Here is a 17094-nt window from a genome sequence, read left to right on the forward strand (position 1 = left end):
CTTCTCACAACCCAATATACTTATCAAAGCTGATAAGTTCTTCCTGTTTTTCATTGTTTCTCTATTTAATTGAAAGAGTACATTGTTTTACATAATTTCATAGTGTGAAATTGAAACTTAATTCCCAAATACCTCTACTTTGTCTACACAATTTCAAGTAGATTAATGGAATTTTGAAGATTTTCTAAAAGGGTTGTGAATTTGAGGCTCATAATCCAAACAAAATGAGGAGAAGCTTCACTTTCATTTGAAAATTTGGAATTTGGGTTGGAAGTTGGTGTAAGAGACTTTCTCTTTCCTCGTTCACCGTCAATTTTTATCAACTAAGGTGTTGTTTGGTTGACAAAATAAAACATGGGAAGTTAGAATTCCTATGATTTGAAATTCTTTCAGGTTGTGTTTGGAAATATGATATTCATTTCAAATGTTGGTATTGAAATTCAGAAGTTGAAATCTTGATATTCAATTATCAATTTCAATACTGGATATTTGGAAATATCAGAATTTTAAATTCTAGTTTTGTTTGGAGATGAGTGAAATTTTGAATTAATTAAATGAAACTACACTTTTAAATCACATAATTTTTCTTTCTCTCTCCTCGCAATCTTAAATTCCCAAATTTCATCTCTTCCTCTTGCTCAGATTATCAATTTTTTTCTTCAATAAACCCCTAAAATTAAACCCAAATTTCTCTGATTATTCAGTAAAGTATTACCAAAGAAGTTCAAAAATACCCCAAATTATTCCCAAAAATACTCTTCGTCAAATACAAATTCCTCCGAATTTAGGAACTCCACCCCACCAGCCACCTAGCACAATAACCACCGAGCTGCACTACATCACCATCTCGCGCACCTTCTCCCTGCCAAACGGCGCAACGCTAACCTGCAACAACATCAACTCCCGTAACAACAACCAGCCACACCACTTCTCCCGCAACAACACCAGCCACAACTCCTGCAATATCATCACAAACAGGGGTGTGCAAAAAAGGATCGAGACTGGAAACTGGATCGGGACCAGACCGGACCGGACCGTTGGATTCCGGGTAAGTCTTCGGTCCTCACATTTTGTTGATTCCGGGTTTCCGGTCCGGTCTGGGTAAAAACCGGAATGGACCGAAAAGTGTATTTTCTTATTATTTAGGTGAAATTTTTATATTTTATATTTAAATTTCTAAATAAATAAGGTATAAAACTTGTAATTTTTAAATTATAGGTGCAAAATAGGAAAGCACGTAAACAAAAATAAGACGTTAACAAATGATGTATATATAAAAATATTAAAATGTGAAAAAAAAGTGTATAACTGGTCCATTCCGATCCAATACCGGATCGGAATAAACAGGTTTAGACCGAAACCCGGACTGGGTCCAGTCCCGATCCTTAAAAAATGGTGATTCCGGGTTTCGGTCCATTCCGGTACTGGTTCGGTTTTGGACCGATGCACAACCCTAATCACAAACCCACAGACTTGCTACTCGTATCTTATCCATTTCCAAACAGCAGTCTATCATCGCAGCACCCCAGCTGCAGCCCTGCAGTGCCTGATTCACCCACAAACAACACCATAAATTACACCAATTCACCGCTTCAATGGAGAATCGAGTTTCACTTTAATGGTGAGCAAGTGGAATGAGCATACACTTCAATGGTGGACTGAGAGGAATAATGTGATTACACTGTAATGGTCGAGCAAGAAATTCAAAGCTTGTTTCAATGGAGGAGGGGCGAGAGAACTTGTGTAAGCTTCAATGGTGAAGAACCTTAGGAGTGAGAAAAAATTGGGGAAGAGGTAAAACTTGTGTACGGCATAGGAGAGAGGGAAAGAGAGTTGTGCTTTTTTTTTTTTTTTTTTTTTTTTTTTTTTAACGAATATTAGAATTTGAAATGAAAGTTTTAGGATTGGAATTTCAATAAATCAAAGTATACTCATGTTTTAATAATCTTGGATTTGGGCAAATTACAATTCCCAATTATAAGCACATACAAACAACATAATTGGGCCAACTAGTTACTAAATAGGCTGTCATGGTGTTTGGTTGACAAATTCATGGGAAGCACTTCCCACACGATGGAGGAACCAAATTACATAGGGGGACCTAGGTAAGTAGAATTTCCCATGGGAATTTCCACTTTTCTTTATTAACCAAACACTTTTTAGAATTTCATAAGAAGTTTCAATTTCATGGATAATCAAATTTCCAAGGAATTTGTAGTTCCTACATCAACCAAGTAAGCCCTAAATGTAGTTGGATCTGGTTGTCAATGATTTTGTATACTCTGTAGTACAACTAACGGGCATGTGTTTTGGTACCCTATTGAATTCATTAAAAAAAATATAATGGTTAAAAAAAATGCTAAAAGATCCAGGTATTTTACGACCCGACCCGCTAAACTCGGGTACTTGAAAACCGGGTCAGGTCATGGGCTAGTGTTTCAACTATCCGACAAAGCGGGTACCTGGACTTTCGAGTACCCAAAACTCTGGTTAGCCAGTCATGAACACTACCCTTACCATGTATGAACCCGGGCATATAATTGAAATTGCCTTGAGGCAATGGTTATTTTAAGCTTTCTGATTATGATGCATGAAGTACAAATGTTTCGTAAATTCTTTCAAATGTGCTTCTTCATATCATGTTTGTTTATTAATATATAGGAAAATTTGCGAATTGCAGCCATTTAAGGTTTTACTTTGCAAATTGCAGCTATTTTTAAAAAAAATTGCAAATTGCAGCCCAAAAGTACTAATAAAATGTAAATTGTAGCCTAATTCAAAATTTTCATCAACTTGCGTGTCAAAAAATATTTCGTTAAGGTTTTAGGGGCCATTTTAGGGCTTAAGGAACCAAATTGAGCTTGGAATTAACAAAAAATTAACGTAAGTGCCTCGATTTCACAGCAAAAACTAGTGGCACACAAATTGATGCATTTTTTTATACGCAAAATGAGGCACTTATGTTATTTTTTCCGATTCCGAGCTCACTGCGGTCCCTTAAGAACTAAAACGTCCCCAAAAACCTTAACGGAATATTTTTTTGGCACGCAAATCTATGAAAAAACTGAATTGGGTTACAGTTTACAATTTTTTTAGTACTTTTGGGCTCCAATTTGCAATTTTTTTAAAAATGGTTGCAATTTGCGAAAAAACAAATTTTAAATGGCTGCAATTGGCAAATTTTCCTAATATATATGAAAAGTGTATTTATGTGGTATCTGGTTAGGCCTAGTTCTTTTGAGTTTCTAGGCAGAGCGAAGCAAGACAAAGCAGAGCAGAGCAGATTTCAGCAGAGTAGAACATAGCAGTGCAGAGCAGAGTAGAGCAGGGCTATGCTTTCACACACTGTAGAGCAGAGCAGATTTTAGCAAAGCACTGCAGAGCAGAGTAGCTCTAAAGAACATGCCGATTTCTCTCTATTTTTAATTTAAAAATAATTTTATTTGTAAAAATGTATAATGAATTCCTTTAAAAAAGAAAATGTATTATAAATAATATGAAAATGTGCACATTAAAAACTATAATGAAAAAAAAAGTCAAATTGGGCATTGTTTACTTAAACTTATTTTACTAAGCACAATTGTTTTTATTAAAATGATTTTCACTTTCGCAATTAAAATTCAATTTTACATTTTTTTTTTCTATTAAGGATTATAAAAAGATCATGTAAGTTATGATTTAATAGTTATTATATTTTTCTTATAAATACGGAGTAATAGATGAATGTAAGAAAAAGTTAAAAATGTAAGAGATTATGAGTAGAGATTTGCGTAATTTCTTACTTTTTTTTTTCAAATAAAAAGCAGGGGATGAAGAGGGATGGAAAAAAAAATGTCAAGCAAATCTCTTACGTTTTCAACTTTTTCATCCCTCTTCATCACCCTGCTTTTTATTTTGATACCTAGAAGGACTAGAGGGATGGTATGGGCTAAACCCACCTCTCCCCCTTCCCCCCCCTGACAAAGGGAAAATGCATGTCGTTTCCTACCCTTTCCCCTAGCCAAACTAAATTTGTAAACACCTAACCAACCTTATATGAATATAGGGTAAGTTAAGGGTCGATCCTAAGGGAATGCAATGATGAAAACTAAAGTCTAAGTCAAGCTACCTCGGAGTCGAAAATGAGATATCGGTTGGTACTAAATGAACTAAATCAAAGGTCTAAACACTAGGGATATGGGTTCCACATGCAAAACCAATGATAATGCTAGATTAAAACTCAATCAATTAGTTCAAGTATTGCAATGGACAAACAATAGTAGCAATCAAGAGAGTTCAAATACTATCTCCTATAGGCCAATCTAGTGGTCACTATGAAAGGCAAACCAAGAAGAATCATAAACAAACTCAATCAATTAGAGCAACTTTTAAATCAATTGGTCATGTCATTAAGAGTTGCAATGCAATCTAGATTAATCTTATAGGGTGATCAATCCTAATCTAATCAATCTCATGCAAAACTATGTCAACCAAATTAATTGCAACAAATCAACCAATCAAGAGCATCAACTAGCATTTCCATTAATCAAACATGCTTCCCCCTTTCCCTAGCAACTAATCTACTCACTAATCATGATGAAATTCAAGAACAAATAACTAGAAATTGCATTGATCATCATTCTATATCAAAATCTAATAGAAATCAAAGTATTCAATATTATCAAAACTCAATTCCAAGAAAAACAAACATCAAGCAAAAGGATCAAATAACAAGTAAGTAAAGATGAACGAAAGAAGAAAATCTCACTAAAATTGATGAAGAAATCCAAACTTGATTGATCAAATGTTGAGTTACAAATCCAAAGCCAATAATTTCTCTCTATCTTCTCTCTAACTTCTCTCTCTAAAACTAAGCTAATGAAAATTATCAAAAAAATTGGATTCAAAAAGGAAAAACAATTCTATTTATAAGCTAAGAAGAAAACGGCAGCTCCCGCGGTCTCTCCCGATAGACCCGCGCCCGCGGAAAAATGGGTACGGAACCCTCCGCGGGCTGTCTGGGCAGCACCCGCGCCCGCGGCTTCAGGGGCCCGCGCCCGCGAGGAGATGACCCGCGCCCGCGGCAAGATCCCCTGCTCCCAAAGGCTGATCAGGGGGCCGCGGTCTCTCTGAGTGGAGAAACCTCTCCAATTTGCCCGCGCCCGCGGGAAGCCCTCGGGGCAACCGCGGGGAGTTCCTGCCAACTTTTGGCAGTTTTGAGCATCATAGGCCCGCGCCCGCGGCTTGATGACCCGCGCCCGCGGCCTGGAGGAATGCCTTGGAGACCTCTCCGAGGCCTCTCCAAGGTCTCTCTAAGCCCTCTCTAGCCCAATGCTTCTTCCTTGCTTGATCATTGAGGTCCCGAATTGTATCCTTTGCCAAGGTGAATCTCGCAATACCTACACAAGTAAACAAAGGAAGGAAATAAAAGGGAAAAAGAGCAAAATAAAGGAAAACACGATAAAAACACGAGAAACATAAAGAAAAGAGGAAAAAGGAGAAACTAAAGGAAAAAGGACCAAAACTAAGAGAAGAAAGCAACAAAAAGGGAAAGAAATAACCTAAAAGACTACCCTATGAGTGCCATAAATGACACTCATCAAATTCCCCCAAGCTAGACTTTTGCTCGTCCCGAGCAAAACAAAGGCCAAGAAGGAATAAGAAGGGACAAATAAAAAGAAAAAGAGGGGTAAGAATTTACACTAGGACTCACTTTCGTAGGAATCACGGTTGTTTTTAGCTACAACAAGCCATTTTGAACCCCTAGATCGCTCAAGAGGACGAGTGATGCTCTCGTAAGGGTTTCCTAAGAGTTTACCCATAACTCTCCACCAAACCCCCAAGAGGCAAACCAAGGAAAAAAAGCAGAAAGAGGGAAAAGGAAACAAAATCTTTACGAAACGGACTTTACAAAGAGACTATAGTACAAATGAATAACACCCTTTCTAAAGTGAATTATGGTATGCACGTTAAAAGATACCTAAGGTTGATTGAAACATAAATATGCTAAGCATAGGAACTAGTTATCACACTCCACCTTCATCCCAAACAATCTTACCGCGTTCCCCCTACTAATCTCATATCTCCCCTTAGTGAGCATCTCATAGATTCCGCGAAGGAACCGGAAAAAGATCAAAGTTTTGGGCTACTCGACATCTTGATTTCGCATCCCCTTTCCTTAGTCCACAACCTATGATTCCCTTCACCGATGAAAGACTCAACTCCTAGGTCCAAAGGTCTTTCCCCAAGGTTGTAACGTAGGGCAAGAAGGGTTAAGGTAGGCTAAAAATTTAAAAATTTGGTGGTTATCCTAAAATGTGAAGCAAAGACCGGCCAAATCTCAACACCAAACTTAAGTAATCACCAAAAAAAAATGAATTAACACCCCCAAGCTTATTCAACGCTGTACTCTACAAAAATAAGACCAAAAAACGTGAAGGAATAACGCTTTCCCCCCCAAGCTAAAGGAAGCATTGTCCTCAATGCTTAGAAGGAGGAAAGAATTCAACAAAATATTTTTTTTGAAATTTTACTTTTTTCAATTTTTTTCTTTTTTTTTTTTACTTAAACTTGCAATGTCCTTGCCTTTTGCTAAATTCGGACGGCTTTTTCTATAATGCAATTTATTAGTCCATGCCTTTTATGAATTAGGACGGCTTTTACACGAACACTTGCCATTATTCACAAAGATACAATCTTGCACTTGTGGAAACCCAACATCCAACTTTGCCACCACAAACTCCAACAAATATGATCAATTTGCTTCACAAAAACAAGGAAAGAACGAAAATGAAACAAAAGGCCAAAGATCTAAAGACGTGGCATGAAAAGAAGGGATAAGGCTCAAATGGTTGCAAGAAGGCAAATGTAAACCCAAAAACAAATATGAATCAAACTAACCTAAAAATGAAAAATACCACCCCGAAAAAGGTGCCTTTGTCCTTCCTAGGTAGTTCGGTCGCGGTCTTAGGAATCATATGCTAAGATTCTAGATTAGGTTTGCGAAAATCAAGGATCCATGCCGCTCATGCAAGAATGTGATGAAAGCTTGAACAAATATACACCTCACATGGTTGTAGCAAAAACTCACTAAGGTTGTCAAATCGAAGATAGGGAGCAACTACCAAACATGCCACAAACAAGTAGAATCCGGCTTCATGATCCCTCTAGTTCTAGACATCTACCTTAGCATGCTTTATCCTAGAATCAACCAAACGTAATCTCAAACCGTGCTTACCATAATTACCTAGGAAGACTATTATTCAAGGGCAAAAATCCATTGCATACAAGTCCGACTTTCAAAAAGAGAAATAGTAAAAAGGAAAGCCTCAAAAAGATATGCACACCAACAAGAACAAGAGATAAGAAAAGAAAGGAAAAGATGGAAAACTAAGACAAAGATAAGAAAATGGAAAGAGGAAAAGGCAAAGATGCAATCATAACACATTTATCCCAATCGACATACAAGTGGTCTAATGGCCACATCGCCAAAGATCCCAAACACACTAGGTGTTAAATTCATACATCCTCGAACCGTTCAACTTCCCCTAAGTCTAATCTTAATCTAAGCAACCAAGAAAATAAAAAGGTGAAAATAAAAAGAAGTAAAATAAGAAAGGCCTCACCAAGCATCCGTGCTAGACTAAAGTACCCAAAGAGTTCGCAGAAGCTTCTCCAAAGGGCTCCGCAATCCAAAGCATGAGCTACGAACAAGGTGAGTAAAAGAAAAGAAAGCTATATATATACAAAGTGAAATTGTTAGTAACTTCCAAACAAAAGCAAACAATAAAGAAAACGAAAACACTAACTATATACAAAAACCTAGAAGAACCCATCATCATCAAAAAAATTTTTTATAGAAGATCCCAAAAACATCATCCAAAGAAATAATCAACAACAAGCAACACAACAACGAGACCAATAGCCAAAATCCACCAAAAACCTTATCAAAAACTTCCCACCGAGCCAAAGGTGCTGTCCCCATGCTAACACATCCTTTTGACCCTCCCCCCTCACAAAATGAAAGCATCGACCCCGATGCCGACAACCATGCAAAAATAGGGAAAAGGGGAGAACAAAAGGGAGACAAATATGCAAATAAAAAGACTAATGGCCACTCGGGCCGGCACCATCATCACCCCCAAAACCATCACCCCCATCCCAACCTCCGGTGAAACCGGGAGGAAAACCGTAATAACCCTTAAATAGGTCTTGTTGGGATGGGGTCAATTGGTCAAAGGGCGGTTGTTGAACGAGGGGCTCGGGGTGACGGGGGTCAACATAATAATAAGCAGGGTCACCCCTATAATCACTCCCCCCCGGGGCCCTATAGTCATAAGGCGGGAAGTTGCGCCTTGGCACATCGGGGGTCTCAACCCCTTTCCAATAAGGGTACGTAGGGAGGCCATCACCACCCCGGGAAGGTACCGGCCCTTGTTGGGGCGGCACATAAGGGTAGTTGACCGGGGGTGCGACCTCCCCCCTACGTACACTAGCATCATATAAGGCACTAGTTTGATAAGAAAGAGTTTGGTGGTCGGAATACATACCATGCATGGAAAGTCTCATGCGGTCCATTTGCGCCCACATAGCCGCCATATCTTGCTCAATGTCATATGGCGGTTGTTGATGTTGTTCTTGTTGTTGTTGTTGTTGTTGTTGTTGTTGTTGTTGTTGTCTTCTTCTTCTTCCTTGGTGTTGTTGTTGTTGAAATGGTTGTTGTTGTTGTTCCTCTTGTTCTTCTCCTCGTCCTTCCTCCTCCTCCTCATTCACATCCTCTAACCCGACTCCCTCAACAAAATTAACATCTTCCTCCATCGCATCCCCATCAACCCTACCATTGTCCCTAGGGACCATCCATACATTCCTAGCCTCGCGAAAAATGGAGGTAGCGATCGGGTTAGGTAGAAGGCAGTGGTGGGTATTCCTTACTAGCCAAGAGTAGGTACCGGCTCTCTTAGTACTAGTAATGAAGCGGAGGGTGTTAACTTGCCTCAAATTGATCCAAATGTCCTCACTCCCTCCAACCGGAGTGCAAGACTCCAAGAACCGCTCTTGGTTGAAATATCTCACCAACCGGGTCACCATGCCCCCACAATGAACCTCCCCCGTCTTCACCCCATGCATTATCTCCTTGCACCCTTCCATGAAAATGTACCCAAAGTTAAACCTAGAACCCAATTCCGGCTTAGTAGCCATCCACAAAATGATTATCTCCTCCCGAGATAACTTACCCAAATCTTGCTTACTATAAACCGAGTACCCAAGAATTCTATGAAGGATCCTAAGGGCCGGATGAATGATCTCACTAACAAGGGAAGTTTTAGAGTCGAAATGTTTTTTGTGGGCTATGGTTCTCCACCAAGCAACCTCATTGTACTCACTTTGGGCAAGGGTGATAAGGGGTTCGAAAATATCACCATCCGGGTTGAAACCTAGGGCAACATTAAACTCGGCTAGGTTCATGGTGTGTTTAATGTTGAAGAGTTGGAAGGAGATGATGTAGTCGGTTTCCCCAACCCTATTGAACTCGAAGGTGGAGAAAAACTCGATCGAGGGTTCCAAGTATGTACGGGGGTTAAACTTCAAGAATTCACCTAAGCTTAGGTTGTTGAGAAGCACCTCAAGATCATTATCTATCCCTAGCTTGGCCATATCGTCACGGAAATAGTGGCGGGTGGGTCTAAACCTACGGTCTTTCATTTTGTTGTAAATGGGCAATTGCTTAGATCGGTTCCACAATTTTAGAGGAGGTAGAGGAGGAGGGACGTCATCTTGGTTAGTAGAGTGTGTTTGGGGGTTAGGGTTCCCTTCTTTCCAATAAGGGATAACAATGGGCAACCTACAAAACAAACACAAAACCAACACTAAATAAAATCAAAACTAAACAAGGAAAATGAAAATGAGGGAAAAGAAAAGAAAAAGAGAAAAGAATCCGGGTTGCCTCCCGTAAGCGCTTTTGGTTAACGTCGTTAGCTCGACGTGCATCACCCCACTCAAGGTAGTTGGAAAAGAATCATATGGTGGACAAGACCAACAAACACTTTGTCAAAGTACTTCTTGAGCCGATGACCATTAACCTTAAATGTCGATGAGGAATCTAAAGGAGAAATTTCCACGGCACCATTACCAAAAACATCCTTTACCAAGAACGGACCACTCCATCTTGACATGAGTTTTCCGGGGAACAACTTCATTCTAGAATTATAGAGGAGGACTTTGTCACCTACACAAAACTCCTTTTTCTCAATCAACTTGTCATGAACCTCCTTGGATCGAGCTTTGTAAGTACTAGCACAATCGTAAGCATCAAGTCGAAGTTCCTCTAATTCATGAAGGTCCAACCACCTCTTCTCTCCCGCACTTGCTAAGTCAAAATTTATCTTCTTGATGGCCCACATGGCACGATGTTCAAGCTCAACCGGGAGATGGCATGATTTGCCATAGACAAGGCGATATGGAGTGGTACCGATGGGTGTCTTGAAAGCCGTCCTATAAGCCCATAGAGCATCATCCAATTTGTCCGCCCAATCCTTTCTATTACGAGCAACCGTCTTTTCAAGAATAAGCTTGAGTTGACGATTTGAAACCTCAACTTGGCCACTCGTTTGAGGATGATAGGGAAGCCCAAATCGTTGATGCACACCATGTTTCCTCAACATCTTTTGAAAGGCATTATGGACAAAATGGGATCCATTATCACTTATCACCGCCTTTGGGACACCAAACCTTGGAAAGATGATCTTCTTGAATAACTTCAATACAACCTTGTGATCATTTGTTGGAGAGGCGATGGCCTCAACCCACTTAGAAACATAGTCCACTGCTACAAGAATATATTGATTCCCATATGAGGAGGGAAATGGTCCCATGAAGTCAATTCCCCACACATCGAACACCTCCAATTCAAGGATAGGTTGTTGAGGCATCTCATTCCGCTTGGAAATGTTCCCAACTCGTTGACATTGGTCACATGACTTAACAAAGCCCCATGAATCCTTGAAGAGATGTGGCCACCAAAAACCACTTTGAAGGACTTTAGTAGCGGTCTTGGAAACACCCATGTGTCCACCACTAGGGTCCGAGTGGCACATTTTTAAAACACTGGGCACCTCTTCATTTGGAATACAACGCCTAAGTAAACCATCAACCCCACGTTTGTATAAGATAGGTTCATCCCACAAATAGTGCCTTGCCTCTCTTTTGATCTTCTTCTTTTGGTTCTTTGAGAAAGAGGGTGGAAACTCCCCACATGCTAGAAAATTGACCAAATCGGCATACCATGGGAGTTCCTTCACCTCTATGGCATATAAGAAATCATCAAGCATTTTATCTTCTATTGGTAAACCATCATCATGAATTTGATCTCCTTCAAGGCGAGAAAGATGGTCCGCCACTACATTCTCCGCACCCTTCTTGTCCCTAATCTCAATCTCAAAAGCTTGCAATTCAAGTACCCATCGAATCAACCTTGGCTTGGACTCTTTTTTAGCAAAGAGATACTTGAGGGCCGCATGATCCGTGAAGACTATGGTCTTGGAACCCAACAAGTAACACCGGAATTTTTCAAAAGAGTGCACAATTGCCAAAAATTCCTTTTCCGTTGTTGTGTAGTTCTTTTGAGCCCCATTGAGAGTCTTGGACATATAGTAAATGACATGAAGTTTCTTGTCTACCCGTTGTCCCAAAACACCTCCAATTGCCCAATCACTCGCATCACACATCAACTCAAAAGGAAGATCCCACCTTGGGCCTTGAACAATAGGGGTAGAGATTAGGGCCTTCTTCAATGTATCAAATTCCTTCAAGCATTTGTCATCAAAATTGAACTCAACATCTTTTTGAAGAAGGTCATTTAGGGGCTTAGCAATGAGTGAGAAGTCCTTAATGAATCTCCTATAAAAACCCGCATGACCAAGGAACGATCTCACTCCCTTGACATTTATCGGAGGTGGAAGTTTTTCTATCACATCAATCTTTGCCTTATCCACCTCAATGCCCTTATTTGAAATCTTGTGCCCAAGCACTATCCCTTCCTCCACCATGAAATGGCACTTTTCCCAATTAAGCACCAAGTTGACCTTTTCACATCTCTCTAGGCATCTCTCAAGATTTTTGAGGCAATCCTCAAATGAAACACCTCCCACAGAAAAATCATCCATGAAAACTTCCATTTCCTCTTCAAGCATGTCCCAAAAAATGCTCATCATACACCTTTGGAAGGTCGCCGGAGCATTACACAATCCAAAGGGCATTCTTCTGTATGCAAAAGTACCATAGGGGCATGTGAAGGTTGTCTTTTCTTGATCTTCGGGATGAATGGGAATTTGAAAGAATCCCGAATATCCATCAAGGAAGCAATAGAATTTGTGCCTAGTCAACCTTTCAAGCATTTGGTCAATAAAAGGGAGAGGGAAGTGATCCTTTTTGGTTGATGTGTTTAGACGGCTATAGTCTATACACATCCTCCAACCGGTGACCTTTCTAGTTGGAATGAGCTCACCTTTCTCATTCTCAACTACGGTCATACCCCCCTTTTTAGGAACAACATGCACGGGGGAAACCCACCTTGAGCTTGAGATGGGGAATATGATTCCCGCATTCAAAAGCTTGGTGATCTCTTTCTTAACTACTTCTCCCATTTGGGGATGTAGTTTCCGTTGTCGTTCAATAGAAGGAAGGGCGCCTTCCTCAAGCGTTATGTGGTGTTGGCACAAAGCGGGGCTTATACCTTTAAGGTCATCAATTGTGTACCCCAAAGCACTTTGGTGTTTTCTCAAAACACCACATAACGCTTGAGCTTGGCTCTTGCTCAAGGATGCACTAACTATCACGGGGTAAGTAGAATGAGGGCCCAAGAATTCATACCTAAGGTGTGATGGTAGAGGTTTGAGCTCTACCATAGGCACACCATTACCTTCTTGTGATGTGGTTGCTTGCAAAGCTTCATTGCTTGAGATTCCAAAGCATGTTTGCTCATCCACATCCTCCACACTCCCATCAAGTAATTCCTCAAAGAAATTCATCTCCTTGCATGAAGCACCTACCTTGTCTTTGTTCAACAATACATTCTCAAGAGCATCGTTAGAAGTGAGCAAGTGCTCATGCATGGAAGACACAACAATATCAAGTGAATCAATCATCATACAATTTTCCAAAGAAGAACATGGATATTTCATGCTTTCATTCAAATCAAATTCAATAACCTCTTCTCCCACCTTAAGGGAGATCTTAGCATTTCTCACATCAATCATGGCTCCCGAGGTAGCAAGGAAGGGTCTACCTAAAATGATCGGAATGGTGGCATCCTCATCCATTTCAAGAACAACAAAATCCACCGGAAACACAAACTTCCCCACCCTCAAAGGGACATCTTCTACTTTACCTTTTGGAAATTTGATAGACCTATCCGCTAATTGCAAGGTAATGTTAGAAGGTAGAAGTTCCCCTAACTCAAGTCTTTGATAAACCGAATATGGCATTAGGCTCACACTAGCTCCCAAGTCACATAAGGCATTATCAATTTGCATTTTGTTGATTGCACAAGGGATGGAGAAGTTTCCGGGGTCCTTCAACTTGGGTGGCATTTTGTTCATAATGATAGCACTACAATTTTCGGTCAAATTGATGGTCTCCACAACCTCACAAGTTCTTCTCCCACTCAAAATGTCCTTGAGGAATTTGGCATAGTTTGGCATTTGGTTGATCACATCGGTAAAAGGTAGAGAAAGGTGGAGTTGTTTTAGCATTTCAATAAATCTCCCAAATTGTTCATCCAATTTGTGTCTCATGAATTTTTGTGGGTAGGGGAGTTTGGGTCTCACAATCTCTTTCTCTACTCTCACCTCTCTAGGTGTCTCAACAACTACCTCATCCAATGATGCCCTTTTTTCCTCATCCTCAACCAAAATCTCCCTAGGAATCTCCTTATCTACACCATTCCTAGGCAATACCTCCTCAAGAACCTTTCCACTCCTAGTAACAATAGCATTCACGGGTTTCTTGGGGTCAAGGCCTTGGGAAGGTAAAGAAGAAGGGCTTGCATGATCTTTCAAGGCATTAGCAAGTTGAGAGATTTGGTTTTCAAGCATTTTATTGTGGGTCATCATTTCATTGAATTTTTTATCGCTCACGGCCATGTATGTGTTCAACAACTTGGTTTGATTCTCAATTATCTCCTCCAAATTAGTCCTAGGTGAAGAAGGTTGAGAATAGGAACTTTCACCTTGAGTTTTTGGAACAAACCCGGGTGGGGGACCTCTTTGAGAATTATTTTGAAAATTACCCCGTCCTTGATTGTTCCAACTACTCCTATTTTGATTTTGGCCATAATTTTGATTATGGTTTCCACCACCTTGATTATGGTTACCACTACCTTGGTTATGATTTCCATAACCTTGGTTTTGGGTACCATAATGTTGGCCTTGATTACCATAATATTGGCCTTGATTTTGGCCACTATAACCTTGACTATTATAGCTACCACGAGAACCTTGGTTCCCTTGGTTTTTATAACCACCGCCTTGGTTATAGTTGTCAAAATTGCCTTGGCCTTGGAAGTTCCTATTCCATTGACCCCTTTGATTATCAAACCGTTGACCATTATTATTTGACACATAATTCACATGTTCACTCTCATGGTTATCAAACTCATCAACACATTCATTAGGACAAACACTAGAGTCATGATCATACGATCCACATGCATCACAGAACAAGCAACCCAAAGGCATATTATGCGAAGAGGGAGGGGGTTGAGAGTTAGAAGGAGTACCTCTCCCCTTAAATTGGGAGGGAAGATTAGAAGCTTGAGAAGAGGAAGAAGTGCTCTCCAACTTAGCCTTGATTGCGGTGACCTCCTTCCCTAAATTTGTCATTTGAGAGGAAAGGTTGTTGATTGCATTGAGATGGTCCACCGAATACAATGAAGATTGTTTGCTTGAAGAGTCCCTCTCTCCATCTTGCCAATCCCTATAATAAGTCACCACATCCTCAATGATGTCCACAACTTCTTCTTCGGTTTTGTTCATGATAGGGCCCCCGGCCCCTCCATCAAGGCATGACTTGCCTTGGGGACTTAAACCGCCATAGAAGATTTGGATCACTTGGTATGTGGGGATTCCGTGATGAGGGCACTCCCTTTGATACTCTTTGAATCTCTCCCATGCTTCGTAAAGGCTTTCACTCGGCCTTTGCTTGAACCCTTGAATCAAGGCTCTTGCCTCCGCCGTCTTCTTTTGGGGGTAGAAGCGGGACAAGAAAGCCTTTGTGACATCGTCCCAAGTTCTCAAGGAGTTGGGCTTCACTTCCTTGTCTAGCCACTCCAAGGATCTTCCGATTAGAGAGAAAGGGAACAACTTGAGGCGGATGAATTCTTGAGAAACCCCATTGACTTTAATGGTATTGCAATATTTTTCAAATTCTTTCAAATGGTTCAATGGGCTCTCATTCTTAGCCCCACTATATTGCCTTCTCTCGATCAAGGTGATCATTGCCGGACGGATTTCGAAGTCATTTGCCGGGGTAGTGGGAGGAGCTATTCCACTTTCAAATCTATATGCCCCGGGCACTCCAAGCTCCTTCAAGGCTAATCTAGGATGTTCACCCATTCCTTGTTCTTCTTGAATTTCTTCCTCACTTGAAGAGCTATAAGCCAAAGATCTAATATCCACTCTTCTTCTTGAAATAGTCCTTTCTATTTCCGGATCAAGGGGAACAAGGGGACGATCACGGGTTCTGTGCATGCAAAAACTCAAACAAAAATATTAGTAGCACGGCTACAAGTGTAGCCTAAAGAAACAAAATCTTTTTGTTTTTATTTTTTTATAAAATGAAGTAGACTCAACAACAAAAGCTAAACACCAATAGCACTCCCCGGCAACGGCGCCATTTTGACAAAGGGAAAATGCATGTCGTTTCCTACCCTTTCCCCTAGCCAAACTAAATTTGTAAACACCTAACCAACCTTATATGAATATAGGGTAAGTTAAGGGTCGATCCCAAGGGAATGCAATGATGAAAACTAAAGTCTAAGTCAAGCTACCTCGGAGTCGAAAATGAGATATCGGTTGGTACTAAATGAACTAAATCAAAGGTCTAAACACTAGGGATATGGGTTCCACATGCAAAACCAATGATAATGCTAGATTAAAACTCAATCAATTAGTTCAAGTATTGCAATGGAAAAACAATAGTAGCAATCAAGAGAGTTCAAATACTATCTCCTATAGGCCAATCTAGTGGTCACTATGAAAGGCAAACCAAGAAGAATCATAAACAAACTCAATCAATTAGAGCAACTTTTAAATCAATTGGTCATGTCATTAAGAGTTGCAATGCAATCTAGATTAATCTTATAGGGTGATCAATCCTAATCTAATCAATCTCATGCAAAACTATGTCAACCAAATTAATTGCAACAAATCAACCAATCAAGAGCATCAACTAGCATTTCCATTAATCAAACATGCTTCCCCCTTTCCCTAGCAACTAATCTACTCACTAATCATGATGAAATTCAAGAACAAATAACTAGAAATTGAATTGATCATCATTCTATATCAAAATCTAATAGAAATCAAAGTATTCAATATTATCAAAACTCAATTCCAAGAAAAACAAACATCAAGCAAAAGGATCAAATAACAAGTAAGTAAAGATGAACGAAAGAAGAAAATCTCACTAAAATTGATGAAGAAATCCAAACTTGATTGATCAAATGTTGAGTTACAAATCCAAAGCCAATAATTTCTCTCTATCTTCTCTCTAACTTCTCTCTCTAAAACTAAGCTAATGAAAATTATCAAAAAAATTGGATTCAAAAAGGAAAAACAATTCTATTTATAAGCTAAGAAGAAAACGGCAGCTCCCGCGGTCTCTCCCGATAGACCCGTGCCCGCGGAAAAATGGGTACGGAACCCTCCGCGGGCTGTCTGGGCAGCACCCGCGCCCGCGGCTTCAGGGGCTCGCGCCCGCGGGGAGATGACCCGCGCCCGCGGCAAGATCCCCTGCTCCCAAAGGCTGATCAGGGGGCCGCGGTCTCTCTGAGTGGAGAAACCTCTCCAATTTGCCCGCGCCCGCGGGAAGCCCTCGGGGCAACCGCGGGGAGTTCCTGCC

At 40.4% G+C, this 17094-nt stretch overlaps 1 pseudogene; it reads left to right on the top strand.

Moving 5' to 3' along the window:
• The first annotated feature begins 15096 nt into the window (after window positions 1-15096).
• Window positions 15097-15195, top strand: LOC145569628 (small nucleolar RNA R71; annotated as a pseudogene).
• Window positions 15196-17094: the final 1899 nt, after the last annotated feature.

Source organism: Chenopodium album, chromosome 11, assembly GCF_948465745.1.
Source record: "Chenopodium album chromosome 11, dcCheAlbu1.1, whole genome shotgun sequence".
Classification (NCBI taxonomy): Eukaryota; Viridiplantae; Streptophyta; class Magnoliopsida; order Caryophyllales; family Amaranthaceae; genus Chenopodium; species Chenopodium album.